Source organism: Triturus cristatus, chromosome 1_2, assembly GCF_964204655.1.
Source record: "Triturus cristatus chromosome 1_2, aTriCri1.1, whole genome shotgun sequence".
Taxonomy (NCBI): domain Eukaryota; kingdom Metazoa; phylum Chordata; class Amphibia; order Caudata; family Salamandridae; genus Triturus; species Triturus cristatus.
Genome location: NC_140580.1, coordinates 1,094,434,676 through 1,094,449,030, shown reverse-complemented (window position 1 = coordinate 1,094,449,030; position 14,355 = coordinate 1,094,434,676). Strand labels below are relative to the sequence as shown.

Here is a 14,355-nt window from a genome sequence, read left to right as displayed (position 1 = left end):
GGAATGCACATGGAGCTACCATTATTTTGTTTGCTACATGCTAAAAGGAAATCAAGTCTTTGCACAGATCTTGCAGGTGTGAACTGTGATCGTACCTGCAGCTACGCCACATCACATGGTAAGCCCACCGTACATAAGTCTACCTCTTTTTGGGTTGGGCCACCTTACCCAATGCTATGCAGAATGGCTAAAACTCATTTTGCAGGGGCGCAATTCACATGTGCTTTCTTGCAAAATGACGCAGCTGCTTTTTTTTTTTTCATTTGCCGATATGAGTTGCATTGGCAAATAAAAAAGAAGGAGCTAAAGCATTTTTTTAAGCACAGGTAGGGTAGCAACACAGTGGGCACAGGTGATGATAGCAACATGTAGTGTGTGGGCAACACGGAAGGCACGAGTGGGGAAGCAATGCAAGGGGATGGGAGGAGAAACAACAGAGATGGAGAGCATGGGTGGGGAGAAGTAACATAGATGGCAGGGGAGATAGGAGAAGCAATAGGAGACACAGAAGAAGGTTGTGGGTGGGGGAAGCAACATGGATGGTGAAAGGATGGAAGTACTACAGAGGGCGAAGAAGCAGTGGGCAAGAAAGTAATGTAGAGGAGTAGGGAGAAACACATGCGTGAGAAAGCAACTGGAGAGGGTATGAGAGCGAGCTCAACATGGATGAGAAGAGGAGAAGCACAGGAGCAGCAATAAGCGTTAGAAAGTGCAGGTGGAGATAAGTATGTGAGAGAGACAGCTGGATAACACATGCACACTCGTGGAGTCCTTAATTAAAAAGAATAAAGTAGGGCTTGAAAAGCAAGAAATGAAAGCATAGAAGCTAGACAATCAAAAGAGATAGTGTAGAGGCTGTGCTCCATTGGAGGAACAAACACAAGATTGACTAGCTGGGACTCGGATAAGAAGCTGACAAGCCTGAGTAACGAGAAAGCGAATCAATGGTAAGCAATGGGTGGCCTCCAAGCTCCCGTATGTTCTTGGTAAGGCCACAATAGGTCTTTTACAACCAGGCAGTTATGCTGTCTGGTGGGCTCAAACTGCAAATCCAGTACCTCAAAATCTTCATGTTTGGAGTTAGCCAAGACCTTTTCATTTTACTCAAGTTATATATTAAATATACTGCTAGGGTGTTTCGGCTAGCCCCCGTCATCCATTGGACTGTTGCGGTGTCATTCACATTGTTGTTCAGTTTGATACTGCACTCTGCCTGGAACAATTGGACAGCCCACTTCAGCCACTGGCAAACGTCACCGTGAGTGATGGCATTCTGGCCTTGCACAAGAAGCACATCCACATGCAAAGTAGTTTCCTTCAGTGCCATATGTTACTATAGTTCTGTGCTCTTCATGAGACCAAAAACAATGATGGTTTCAGTCAATTTTAAATATGTGTACAATATTTCGATGGTACACCAAACTTAAGTAGCAGTGCGATTGAAGGTGTTAACAATGCCTTCCTATCTGCGCTCTGGCCAGGTATTACTTGCAAATAATATATATATAAATATATACTGGCAAAGACCCAGCAGCTTCCCCAACATTACAGTTTTGCAAAAGCAATGACACAACAATCACTGGCAACTGCCACAACTTCTTGGGGCAACAGCATCAATGATCGGTGGGGTCGGGGGAAGTGTGGTCACAGTGTGAGCTTTAGCGCTGGTGGCATCCGGTGCGATATTGTTTGTAGGACCCCCCAATTACCTCCTTCTCCATGGGTTCCCTCAATACCACTCTCTAATAGTGCCCCTTATCTATCTGTAGTCCCTCTCTCACATTCCATTCGTTTTCTAGAGCTACTCACACCAGTGTAGGGTGTCAGATCAGTTTACATCACCTACAAATTATACAGAGATAGTTAATCATATTTGTGTAAACCAATGTATAGGAAATGTTACATAAAACAATGAAGACTACAAGGTGTAGGAGTCACAGGCCATCCATACTGGTAGACAGTATATTGCTCAGTCAAGAAAACCACAAACTCAGGATTTAAAATGTAACACAGTATTTGAGGTTAGCTTTACTGATCAGAATGAATTTCTATCCAAACTAACCCTTTTTTAGCACAATTTGGATAATGACAGACTGGGGAAAACATAATGGTCTAACCAATGCCTTGCAGTTTGCATGCACCTCTTTGATGGCAGTTCATAGATCACTGTGCTATATTAGGATTGTAACTTATGATCAGCAAGTAAAAAAAGAATCTCTCAGACAAAGGCAACAATCCACTTAGCTAGCCACATAAAATGCAAATTATTTGATCTGCATGGTTCAGTTCTTTGCAGCTGCCACAAAACTACAATTTCTTTCCAGTAGGAACATCAATCACCAGAGTGATCGTGACATTTTTAGGTCTCGCGAGCCAAAGGCTCGAAGAGACATTTTATATCTGGGCTTCTCAAAGTGCTGCCGTGGCCTAAAGCTACAGTGCACGTGAACGTGCACGCGCGCAGCGCCATGTGTCTTTCCTCCGTGGGGATCGTAAACACGATCACTTTCACTTTTGCGGGCTCCTCTGTTGCTCACATTCCCCCCTCCCTTCTCGCCCAGCCCTTGTTTAATCTCCCTTTGCCTCTGCCCCCACCGCCTGCACGATACTGCGTGCCTACAGCTGACAGCAGACACCAAGCCTCCTGCGCTCTGATAAGCCGTGCACTCTTAGGGATATTTGATGTGCTTGTATTTATCCCTCAATGAACCGCCGCTCGTCACAAAAGATCACCGACCACTGCACTCTACTTTAAATTTTTTTACTAATAACACTTAAAGCACTGGTCCTGTTACGTGGACGCAGGCTTGGAGATGCACTGAAAAATACATTGTTTCCGGTGTCGGAACAGCTAACCGTCCAGCCAGTACTGAGCATAGAGTCCGCAGATGTCAGATTCGTTAACAGTCCGCGCCATCCGCTACCATGGAAACAGAACGACGCCGCTCTACGGCGCACAGGAAGCTCTGGACTCGTGCGCCGAGAGGAGGCAACCCTACGTAGTCACATGATCCGAGGACTTTGTACTGAAGTAACCTCGGCCAACAGTGACCTTTGCCCCCTTCCAGTCTTTGCTGTCATCAGTCCTCAACCAAGATGGCTGCGTTCAGCAAGTCTATCCCACATAGCTGCTATGAAATCGGGCATACCTGGAACCCTTCCTGCACCGTCACGTACCTTCAGATTACACAGGGCGCTCTGGAGGATTTCCTGAAGATATATGCTCCGCTCTACTTGGTGAGTGACATATCTCCTTCCCCGGGTTTCCCAGGCCTGGGTACAGCATCCTCCAACTGCACTTTACACTGGTGCATACTTTGCAACCTAGCTTTGCATCCCAGGTCTCGCAGTTGTTAAGAGTTTGAGCTATTGGCACTATAAATGGCAATGCCTTTTATTTATGTGTGGGTTTTTAAAACATAAATAAAAGGCATTGTCATTTACAATGCCAATAGCTCAAACTCGTATAAATGCGAGACCTATTGCATTGCAAATGCTTGTTATTGTTGCCTGAAAATTGCTAGCAGCACAAGGAACAAGTGTGCGGTTGACACTGGTTTAAAGACGGCTGTTGGTGAGGACTGGGGGCTGACCATTATCACCAGCCAGCCATCAAGCACCAATCCGAAAAGTGCTCAGGGCCGTATTACCATCCGCAATCAACTACGGCAGTGAGGCCTTCCGGAGTCAACTTATTAAAACCATGAAAAACGACATCTAAAAGTCTACAAAAGAGTGCTCAGGTTGCCTCACTACACTAGGGGATCTCTGGTGAGACTTGAATTTGGCCTGGAGGGCCTTAAGTGGACTAGCATGGGGGCCTTTCTAAAATACGATCATAGAAGCATTTTGGCCATGCCCTGCACCTTGAAATGTATCCTTCAGAACATACTCAAAACTAAAAATAGTCCTTGGTCCACCTACCTAACAGCAACAGCAGCCACCCTCCAGGTAGATCTGACCGCACTTAACGCCTCATCACTTACGAACACAACAGTGAAAAGCATACTGAAAAAACAGATAAAATTTCTCTCGAAGACCACGGACATGGAAAAAATCAAGTCCACGCCACCACTGGCAGCTTCATATGATAATGACTGACATGTTCGCCTCTAGCCACAACCATATCTTAATTGTACAATTGGGAAAGCCTCCCTAAATTTACAAATTAAAGACTTCAATCCAAACTGGCCGCTCCTCTCTAATAAACAAATATACAAATCTGAAACTTTTACACACTTACTATATTGCTGCCCGACGCTGCTACACTTCCAGCTGATATTACGAAAGCCACTTTTTTTATCCCATGGCATAAGAACATGCAACAATGCCATGAACTGGATCTTTGGCACCATGATCCCCTTTGAACTGGCAAGAATAGGCAAATTCTTTAAAGCTGTGCAGGACCTTCTGAACAATACACGACAAAGCCCAGAGATGGTCGCCGACGGACAGCTTTTTTGCACTATGGGCAATACGCTCTTTATAGTCCGACTATCTCGCAATTGAGTTTCAACAATTGTAACGCCTCTAACTTAACTACAGTAGATTTTAAATCACGTTTGGTATCTTTGGATGCCTCAAGATCCTCTGAGTTAGATTGCTCTACAATGATTTGCTGATTCTTGCCAATGGGGAGGGGGGTGGGACAAGAGGGAGGGAAGGAAGATTGCATTTCGCAATGTCAGGTTTATGGCAAGAGGGTGAATGTTTGTTATACGTCATTGGCAGGATTGTTTCTTGCAAATGGGTTGGCATCTTGCATGGCAGCGAGTCAAGTTTGGCAGCTCCTACTGCAATTGTGTTATTTGCTTTAAAAACAATAAAAATATATCTAAAAAAACCCAATGATTTACTGATTCTTACACATTTCTTATTTCGGCTTCCCTGTATTTGATTTTAACAATCAGATTGCCTCTAAGCTAACTAAAGCAGATTCAGATCATGCGCTTTATCCTCTGATGTTATGGGACAGCTTTTGTCAGATGGTAATACCATGACCCACCCACTTTTTCTATTTCTTCCTCTTGCTTTTTGTATAATATGTCTTTGAATGTTTTATATTGTCAAGGTTTTAATTAACCATACAATAAAGTTTCTGGCTGAGTCCGCCACGGCCCTCTGACGGGACCCACGTGACACAGCTAATCTATACACACATTTCTGCAGCATAATTCACATATTTACAAATATAATTGATACCAAAGAAGCTCTCTGTTGTTTGAAAATATGTAATGATGAAATAAAGGGTAAAAAGAATGAATACAGCTATTTGGAGTTAAAAAGGTAACCAGTGACGATAACATTTAACCAGAGATTTAGACTAGCATAGATGGCGGAGCCTCAGAGTCCCCTGAGGCCTACAGGCTGAACATGTCTATGTGAGCACAGGAGACACATCGCTCAAATTTCTTTGAGACCTACCGAATAGCACAGATCTCTGACTCTCATGACTCATCCCACTCAGAGTTTCCTGAGGCCTCAGGGGCCAAATACTTAGAGTTCGTTGAGAGATACAGAAAAGGACACAGCTCTTTGAGTTTTAGGGCCTAAACCTGTAGCGTTCATTACGAGTTATAGAACAGTCACAGATCTCTGAGCATCAGGGCCCAAACCCTTAGAGCTAATTGAGAGTTGAGGAACAGACACAGATCTATGAGGCCCATGGCCGAAGTCTTCAGAGTTCGCTGAGAGATACAGACTACTTCTGAGCCACGGAGACTAGTTCCTAAGAGTTAATTGAGATTTACAGACTATGCACGCATCTCCGAGCCTCGGGGACCAGCCCCCTAGAGTTCATTGAGATTTACAGACTATGCACGCATCTCCGAGCCTCGGGGACAAGCCCCTTAGAGTTCATTCAGATTTACAGACTATGCACGTCTCTGAGCCACGGAGACTAGCCCCTAAGAGTTCATCGAGATTTACAGACTATGCACGTCTCTGAGCGTTGGGGACCAGCCCCTTAGAGTTCATTGAGATTTACAGACTATGCACACATCGCCGAGCCTCGGGGACCAGCCCCTTAGAGTTCATTGAGATTTACAGACTATGCACGCATCTCCGAGCCTCGGGGACCAGCCCCCTAGAGTTCATTGAGATTTACAGACTATGCACGCATCTCCGAGCCTCGGGGACCAGCCCCTTAGAGTTCATTGAGATTTACAGACTATGCACGTCTCTGAGCCACGGAGACTAGCCCCTAAGAGTTCATTGAGATTTACAGACTATGCACATGTCTCCGAACATCGGGACCAGTCCCTAAGAGTTCATTGAAATCTACAGACTATACACACGTTTCCGAGACTCGTGCCTAGCCCCCTAGAGTTCATTGAGATTTACAGACTATGCACGTCTCTGAGCGTTGGGGACCAGCCCCCTAGAGTTCATTGAGATTTACAGACTATGCACGCATCTCCGAGCCTCGGGGACCAGCCCCCTAGAGTTCATTGAGATTTACAGACTATGCACGTCTCTGAGCGTTGGGGACCAGCCCCCTAGAGTTCATTGAGATTTACAGACTATGCACGTCTCTGAGCCTCGGGGACCAGCCCCTTAGAGTTCATTGACATTTACAGACTATGCACATGTCTCCGAGCCTCGGGGACCAGCCCCCTTAGAGTTCATTGAGATTTACAGACTATGCGGACGTCTCCAAGCCTTGGGGACCAGCCCCCTAGAGTTCATTGACATTTACAGACTATGCACGTCTCTGAGCCTCAGGGACCAGCATCTAGAGTTCATTGAAATTTACAGACTATGCACGTCTCTGAGCCTTGGGGGCCAGCCCCCTAGAGTTCATTGACATTTACAGACTATGCACATGTCTCCAAGCCTCGGGGACCATCCCCCTAGAATTCATTTACATTTACAGACTATGCACGTCTCCAAGCCTCGGGGGCCAGCCCCATAGAGTTCATTGAGATTTACAGACTATGCACGCATCTCCGAGCCTCGGGGACCAGCCCCCTAGAGTTCATTGAGATTTACAGACTATGCACGTCTCTGAGCGTTGGGGACCAGCCCCTTAGAGTTCATTGAGATTTACAGACTATGCACGTCTCCGAGCCTTGGGGACCAGCCCCCTAGAGTTCATTGAGATTTACAGACTATGCACGCATCTCAGAGCCTCGGGGACCAGCCCCCTAGAGTTCATTGAGATTTACAGACAATGCACACGTCTCCGAGCCTTGGGGACCAGCCCCCTAGAGTTCATTGAGATTTACAGACTATGCGGACGTCTCCAAGCCTTGGGGACCAGCCCCCTAGAGTTCATTGACATTTACAGACTATGCACGTCTCTGAGCCTCGGGGACCAGCCCCTAGAGTTCATTGACATTTACAGACTATGCACGCATCTCCGAGCCTCGGGACCAGCCCCCTAGAGTTCATTGAGATTTACAGACTATGCACGTCTCTGAGCGTTGGGGACCCGCCCCTTAGAGTTCATTGAGATTTACAGACTATGCACGCATCTCCGATTCTCGGGGACCAGCCCCCTAGAGTTCATTGAGATTTACAGACTATGCACACGGCTCCGAGCCTTGGGGACCAGCCCCCTAGAGTTCATTGAGATTTACAGACTATGCACACGGCTCCGAGCCTTGGGGACCAGCCCCCTAGAGTTCATTGAGATTTACAGACTATGCACGTCTCTGAGCCACGGAGACTAGCCCCTAAGAGTTCATTGAGATTTACAGACTATGCACATGTCTCCGAACATCGGGACCAGTCCCTAAGAGTTTATTGAAATCTACAGACTATACAAACGTTTCCGAGACTCGTGCCTAGCCCCCTAGAGTTCATTGAGATTTACAGACTATGCACGTCTCTGAGCGTTGGGGACCAGCCCCCTAGAGTTCATTGAGATTTACAGACTATGCACGCATCTCCGAGCCTCGGGGACCAGCCCCCTAGAGTTCATTGAGATTTACAGACTATGCACGCATCTCCGAGCCTCAGGGACCAGCCCCTTAGAGTTCATTGAGATTTACAGACTATGCACGTCTCTGAGCCTCGGGGACCAGCCCCTTAGAGTTCATTGACATTTACAGACTATGCACATGTCTCCGAGTCTCGGGGACCAGCCCCCTTAGAATTCATTGAGATTTACAGACTATGCGGACGTCTCCAAGCCTTGGGGACCAGCCCCCTAGAGTTCACTGACATTTACAGACTATGCACGTCTCTGAGCCTCGGGGACCAGCCCCTAGAGTTCATTGAAATTTACAGACTATGCACGTCTCTGAGCCTTGGGGGCCAGCCCCCTAGAGTTCATTGAGATTTACAGACTATGCACGCATCTCCGAGCCTCGGGGACCAGCCCCCTAGAGTTCATTGAGATTTACAGACTATGCACGTCTCCGAGCGTTGGGGACCAGCCCCCTAGAGTTCATTGAGATTTACAGACTATGCACGATTCTCCGAGCCTCGGGGACCAGCCCCCTAGAGAACATTGAGATTTACAGACAATGCACACGTCTCCGAGCCTTGGGGACCAGCCCCTTAGAGTTCATTGAGATTTACAGACTATGCGGACGTCTCCAAGCCTTGGGGACCAGCCCCCTAGAGTTCATTGACATTTACAGACTATGCACGTCTCTCAGCCTCGGGGACCAGCCCCTAGAGTTCATTGAGATTTACAGACTATGCACACGTCTCAGAGTCTAGGGGACCAGCCCCTTAGAGTTCATTGAGATTTACAGACTATGCACGCATCTCCGAGCCTCGGGGACCAGCCCCCTAGAGTTCATTGAGATTTACAGACTATGCACACGGCTCCGAGCCTTGGGGACCAGCCCCTTAGAGTTCATTGAGATTTACAGACTATGCGGACGTATCCAAGCCTTGGGGACCAGCCCCCTAGAGTTCATTGAGATTTACAGACTATGCACGTCTCTGAGCCTCGGGGACCAGCCCCTAGAGTTCATTGAGATTTACAGACTATGCACGTGTCTCTGAGCGTTGGGGACCAGCCCCCTAGAGTTCATTGAGAGTTACAGACTATGCACGTCTCTGAGCCTCGAGGACCAGCCCCCTAGAGTTCATTGAGATTTACAGACTATGCATGTCTCTGAGCCTCGGGGACCAGCCCCTAGAGTTAATTGAGATTTACAGACTATGCACGTCTCTCAGCCTCGGGGACCAGCCCCCTAGAGTTCATTGAGATGTACAGACTATGCACGTGTCTCTGAGCGTTGGGGACCAGCCCCCTAGAGTTCATTGAGAGTTACAGACTATGCATGTCTCTGAGCCTCGGGGACCAGCCCCTAGAGTTAATTGAGATTTACAGACTATGCACGTCTCTGAGCCTCGGGGACCAGCCCCCTAGAGTTCATTGAGATGTACAGACTATGCAAGTCTCCGAATCTAGGGGATCAGCCCCTCAGAGTTCATTTCCATTTACAGACTATGCACGTCTCGGAGACTTGGGGTCCAGACCCCTAGAGTTCATTGACATTCACAGACTATACACAGTTACGGACTAGAAGCATTTTTCTGAGCCTCAGGGACCCCTCGCAGTTTTCAGGGGTGACGATGTGTCACGGGAATAAACCCCTTTGATTTATACTCACAGCTTCGTTCATCGGCCCTGACTTGGCACTTAGGGCCGGCTATAAACCAGGACTGTCGCTATGGCCATTTACCTGGCAGCACAGGCTAAACTGTTCACTAGTTACGTTGTTGCCATTTTTTAAAATCCGATTGTTGTCTGCCCTTCGCCACTGGTGATTATCAGCTGCACGTGGCACCTTGATATTATCTGAGTGAAATGTATGGGAAATAGACAGCTGCAGACGTGACCACACCAGCTGGGAACACGATCTACTATAGCCTAGGAGACTTTATAAGCAAGTCCTTCTGCCTCATAGCCTCCTCCTCGCCCTACAGCACCATCCCCGCCCCACAGCCTCCTCCCCACCTCACATTACCCTCCCCACCCCTCAGCACCCTCCCCACCTCACAGCCTCCTCCTCACCCCACAGCACCCTCCTTACCCCACAGCACCCTCCCCACCGCAGATCCTCCTCCTTGCCCCACAGTACCCTCCCTACCCCACAGCACCCTCCCCACCTTAGATCCTCCTCCTCGCCCCACAGTACCCTCCTTACCCCATAGCACCCTCCCCACCTCAGATCCTCCTCCTCGCCCACAGTACCCTCCTTACCCCCACAGCACCCTTCCCACCTCCGATCCTCCTCCTCACCCCACCGCACCCTTCTTACCCCCACTGCACCCTCCCCACCTCACAGCCTCCTCCTTACCCCTCAGCACCCTCCCCACCTCACAGCCTCCTCCTCACCCCACAGCACCCTCCTCGCCGCCACAGCACCCTTCCCACCTCAGATCCTCGCCCCACAGCACCCTCCTGACCCCACAGCACCCTCCTCACCTCACAGCCTCCTACTCGCCCCACGGCACCCTCTACACCTCACAGCCTACTCCTCCTCGCACCACAGCACCCACCCCACAGCCTCCTCCTCACCCCACAACACCCTCCCCACCTCACAGCTTCCTCCTCACCCCCACAGCCTCCTCCTCACCCCACAGCCTCCTCCTCGCCCCACAGCACCTTCCCCACCTCACAGCCTCCTCCTCTCCCCGCAGCCCCCTCCCCACCTCGCAGCCCCCTCCCCACCTCGCAGCCTCTTCCTCGCCCCACAGCCCCCCACCTCGCAGCCTCCTCCTCGCCCCGCAGCACCCTCCACACCACCTCACATGCCTCCTGCTCGCCCCACAGCACTCACCCAACCTCACTGCCTCCTGCTTGCCCCACAGCACTCACCCAACCTCACTGCCTCCTGCTTGCCCCACAGCACTCACCCAACCTCACAGCCTACTACTCGCATAAGAAAACCAGAAAGGATATAATCGCCTGCATCAAGATCCGCGGAGCCCCCAGCTCGAATTCTAAATCTTTTATAGATACTTATATATCTATAATTACAGACACGCTAGTTCTACACCACATACATGTTACCAAGTCGCGCTATGCCGTTAAGAGTGCAGTGTTCCAGTCCAGGCTTTTGTTTTATAACCACATGCATTCTGGTACTTGCAGTCTTATATTCACGCCAGTGAAGCTCATTTGACAACATTTTAATTACCGTTAGGCAGTGGTTTGTAAAAGGGAAGCCGACGGCAGAATCGTTGCATTCTTGGCGAGGTGGAGTCACCTGGTGACCTTAGCAAAATAATGAACTATTGATCTGTGTACATGTGTGTAGACGGAAATGCGTGTGATGGCTGGACGGATGTGTAGGGGATACAGGCAGATCAATACAGACAGAGAGCGATAGATACAAGTATGTGTCTGGTAGGACACACGTGCCGTACAAGATACAACGATAATTAAACAGATGAGTCGATGTGACAGGGAACAGTGACACCCTTGTTGCATCAGTCGCCTCCAGGGCATGTTTTGAGTTGCCCCCTCGCATGCTTTACAGGTGACTGAGTTTTGGGTGCATCGACGCAAACATCCCAGTGCACTTTATCGGTTAAGGCTAAAGTACACATTTCCGATATATACATTTTCTCGGGCACACATCTATAGCACCTCCCCAGAATCTACATTAAACATTAAAAACGCATCCAGGTGAAACTAGATTGGACCACTTTCCAAAGTAACCATTAACATGTCTCCGCGCTGCCATATGTTCCACGTGTAGCGCTCCACAGTACTTAACGCGCTTCACAACACTTTGGCGCTTGTTCCCACAGCATCATTCGTGATCCCGCACACAGTGCAAGCCCCAAACCTGCAGTCAGATACAAAATGCTAGTGTTTAACTTTACAAAGAGCCCCGAGGTGCAGAAAAGGGGAGTGGGACCCCAGCAGGAGGGATCGACAAGCAGTCGCATGCCAGCAGCTGCCGAGAGGTGCAATGAACATGTTTGCTGCGTGCACACGGCCTTACCTTCAGCGGCTGCCGGGGTCTGCGAACTCCAAGGTCGGGGAATCCTAACCGCATTCCATGCCGGCTGCTGGCTCCCCAATCAACAAGTTGCCTTGACATGCGCCGGCTCCCCTGCGCCCCTCTCTCTGACGCCCTCTCGAGCGCGGGGGGCTGGGGTCTCGGACGCCCCAGAGTCCAGAACCCTAGAATCCAGATTCCAACGTGAGCAGGACGAGGAAGCGTGGGTGGCGCGTCGGTGGTCGCTGCCCCGTGCTACAGGAGCCCCCTCCCAGGCAGGTCGGCTGCGGGACTCCCGAACTCCTTCACAGCAGATGGCATCCCCGGCCTCACGCTTCAGCACTCCAATCAGGCTGCAGCCCTGGAGGCCGGCCCTCCTCCCGGCCAGCCCTGCCCGGCTCTCGCAGCAGCAGCCCCGAGATGAATGACTGCAGAGTGCAGACAATGGGCAGGCATGGCGAGCACCAGCAGGACATGCGTAGCCGTCCGGCCAGCCACTCGGCCAGCGCACTGACAGGGGACAACAACTCGAGCACAACAGGAGTACAACAACCACTCAGCCAGCGCACCGACCGAGCACAACAACTCGTGCACACCAGGACTCCACAACCAACCACTCAGGGTAGAGCACCGACAGGAGACAACAAATCGTGCACACCAGGACTTCAACAACCAACCACTCAGGGTAGAGAGCACCGACAGAGTGCTACAACTCGTGCACACCAGGACTCCACAGCCAACCACTCCAGGGTAGAGAGCACCGACAGAGTACAACAACTCGTGCACACCAGGACTACACAACCAACCACTCAGGGTAGAGAGCACCGACAGAGTGCTACAACTCGTGCACACCAGGACTCCACAGCCAACCACTCCAGGGTAGAGAGCACCGACAGAGTACAACAACTCGTGCACACCAGGACTTCAACAACCAACCATTCAGGGTAAAGCACTGACAGAGAGCAACAACTCATGCACACCAGGACTTCAACAGCCGACCACTCAGGGTAGTGTGCTGACAGAGTACAACAACTTGTGCACACCAGGACTTCTTTTACAGCCAACCACTCAGGGTAGTGTACTGAAAGAGTACAACAGCTCATGCACACCAGGACTTCCACAAGTTCAACCAACCACTCAGGGTATAGCACTGATAGTTCAGCAGCACAGACAGGCAGAGCAGCCACTCAGCCAAGAACGCTGACAGACTATAACAAAACATGCACCAGGGCTACCACAGCCAACCACTTGGGAAAGCGCACCAACATAGCACAACTCATGTACACCAGGTCTACCACAACCGACCACTCAATATAGTGCACTGACAGAGTACAACAACTCATGCACATCAGGACTTCAACAACCAACCACTCAGGGTAGATCACTGACAGAGTGAAAAAACACAAGCAGGAAGAGCAGGGCTAGTACAGGCAGCCACACAGCCAAGCACGCTGACAGACTATAACAATGCATGCACCAAGGCTACCACAACCAACCACTCAGGGAAGCCCACTGACAGAGCACAATAACATAGACAGTGCAAGGATTCTACAGTCAGCCACTCAGCCAAGCACGCTGACAGACAATAACAATGCATGCACCAAGGCTACCACAACCAACCACTCACGGAAGTGCACTGACAGAGTACAACAACTAATGCACACCAGGACTTTAACAACCAACCGCTCAGGGTAGTGTAGTGACAGAGTGCAACAACATAGGCAGGGCAAGGATTCTATAGTTAGCCACTCAGCCAAGCACACTGACAGACTATAACAAAGCATCCACCTTGGCTACCAAAGCCAACTACTCAGGGAAGCGCACTAACCGAGTACAACTCATGCACACCAGGCCTACAACACCCGGCCACTCAGGCTAGCACACTGGCAGAGTACAACAACTCGTGCACGCCAGGACATCAACAACCAACCACTCAGGGTAGAGCACTTACAGAGTGCAACAACTCATGCACACCAGGACTTCAACAGCCAACCACTCAGGGTAGTGCACCGACAGAGTCTAACAACATAGGCAGGGCAAGGATTCCACAGTCAACCACTCAGGGTAGTGCACTGACAGAGTACAGCAACTCGTACACACCAGGACTTCAGCAACCAACCACGAAGGGTAGTGCACTGACACAGTGCAACAAACTAGAAAAGAAGAGCAGGGTTACTATAGGCAGCCACTCAGAGAGCCGCACCAACAGAGTACAATAAATCATTCTTACCAGTGCTACCAAAATCAACCACTCTGGGTAGTGCAATGACAGAGTGAAAAACACAGGCAGACAGAGCAGGGCTAATACAGTCAGCCACTCAGCCAAGCACGCTGTCAGACTATAACAATGCATTCACAGGCCTACCACAACCAACCACTCCGTGAAGCGCACTTACAGAGTACAACAATTTATGCACAGCAGGGCTACCACAACCAA

At 49.7% G+C, this 14,355-nt stretch overlaps 1 protein-coding gene across 3 annotated transcripts in view; it reads right to left on the bottom strand.

Moving 5' to 3' along the window:
• The window catches only part of DAB2IP (DAB2 interacting protein), a 1,477,580-nt gene that overhangs the window by 1,263,516 nt on the left and 199,709 nt on the right, over positions 1 to 14,355 (bottom strand). For 2 of the 3 annotated variants that reach the window (XM_085613692.1, XM_085613691.1), the window contains exon 1: positions 11,922 to 12,318. The exons of the other annotated variant lie outside the window; for it this stretch is intronic. The gene's annotated coding sequence lies outside the window, so the exon portion shown is untranslated. Of the gene's footprint in view, positions 1 to 11,921; positions 12,319 to 14,355 lie in introns of those variants that run through there. 3 annotated transcript variants of the gene reach the window in all.